Below are 2,157 nucleotides of genomic sequence, written 5' to 3'. Positions count from 1 at the left end.
TTTGGGTATATGTTTGGAGTTAAAATCAAGTTGTGGGTTAGTTTTGGCAAATATAGGTTAATTATTACGTTTGATACGATTGATAAGTGAATTTAAATTAGTTATTTTGGGTGTCTTATTTTAGATTGGTCACTCAAATAAAGAGAGATATGTTTGGTGTATTAATTAATTCTATCGTGTATTACGTTTGATACGATTGATAAGGCAATTTATTAAATTAGTTATTTTGGGTGTTTAATACCAATGTAACCGGGAAGGAGGTTTACTTTCTTGTATTGATAAGGAATGGAATATTAAGATAGATTGGTGGAATTAAATATATAGTTGGATGGTATATTTAATTTAAAACTAGGTGTTTTCCTGCACCATGTGCAGTAAAAAAATTTAAAATATAGATAAATATAAATTTTATTTTAAAATAAAATTTTATTATTATTGTAAATTTTCTTTTTCGTATCAATATTTTAATATAAATTAATTTAATTAAACATAAAATTATATATAAGAATATGCATGTATATATTTGAAATTATAATCTTAGATAGATTTTTCTATCTATTTATTTTAATTAAATATATTAAATAAACTTGTAAAATTTGCATAATTACCAAAAAATTAAAATTAAACAATATTTATAAAATTTTAAGATATATAAGAAAATAATGATTTTACTATTAAATTTTTATAATTTTCTAAAAAAATTGTATACATTTTTGAAAATTTTAGTAATAAAATTGTATAATTTAAAAATATATAATTAAATTATATTTCGAAATTTATAATGCCATATTTGAATATATTTATTTTAATGAAGATTTATGAGTTATTCCCATATTCTAAAAACATTTCCAAAAATATAAATTGACATTAAATATAATATATGAGTTATTACCATATTTTAAAAAGTTTAGCAAAAATATAAATTAACATTAAATGCAATTGTCCATGTCATATTAAGCTATAAGACATGTCATCAATTTCAGTATATTTCAAATTTTATAATGTCATATTTGAATATATTTATTTTAATGATGATTTATGAGTTATTCTCATATTCTAAAAACATTTCCAAAAATATAAATTGACATTAAATGTAATATATGAGTTATTACCATATTTTAAAAAGTTTAGCAAAAATATAAAGGGTGTTTTTCAAAACAAACCCACTTTTTCAAGTCAAATTCAAAATCAACCCTTTTTTTTGTCCATACTATTCGTTTTTTGTCATTACTATTCATCAATGAATTTTCCATACTATCCCTAGGTTTTTGAATTATTTACAAAATTACATTTTTATTTAATTTTTTATTAATTTCGAAATTAACAAAAAACCAAATACACCCTAACCATTTCTTCTTATTTACAAAAATGTCATCATCATCAATTTTTCCAACCACCATAAACCACCATTTTTGAGCTCTAAAGCTCTAGAATTCAATTTTCAACCACTTTTTTTTCTCATTCTAACCCAAAAAAGCTTCATTTCCTCTCATCTCCTCTACATTTCCATCTCAAAAACTCTCATAACTTTCATTTTCATAATCACAAACTTCATATTTTTGAGTTTCTTCATTAGTGAATCGTCAAAGATGCTTTTTTTTGCTCATATTCGGAGTTTGGACGGTTGAAAAGGTTGAAAACAAGCTTTACACAGGAAAAAGGTAACTATTTACATGTTTTTCGTTCTTTTTCAGATATGTGTTCGACAGTAGACTATTTTGTATGTCTACGCCTACGTGTCGACTTACGATGCAGTCTACTTGTCAACGCACAGGTCAGTTTTGTAATTGACCAAACAATTTTTTTTCTAACGCAGACTTCCCCAGTAGTCTCCGTCTTTACCTTTGACAACAAAAATAAAACTTTCGGTAGACTTACTCAGACGTCTACCTAAAAGAGGTTAGTTTTTCATTTGACCGAACTTTTGACTTTTCAAAATAGAGTTCAACGGAAGTCTACAAACTGTAGACTGCCAACAAAGTTTATAAAAGGTCAGTTCTGCATTTGACCAAAACTTTGACTTCGTTGAATATGTTAGTTTTGTGTTTGACCAAAAAGTTTAAAAAGCAATCAAAAATTTATTAAATTGTAGACTTCATATGCAGTCTTCTTATCTTAGAAAAAAAAATGTAGACTGCATATAAAGTCTACTTTTTT

Source organism: Brassica oleracea, chromosome C7 (genome assembly GCF_000695525.1).
Source record: "Brassica oleracea var. oleracea cultivar TO1000 chromosome C7, BOL, whole genome shotgun sequence".
Lineage (NCBI taxonomy): Eukaryota > Viridiplantae > Streptophyta > Magnoliopsida > Brassicales > Brassicaceae > Brassica > Brassica oleracea.
The sequence above is the reverse complement of the archived record's forward strand: the minus strand, read 5'-3'. Positions refer to the sequence as shown.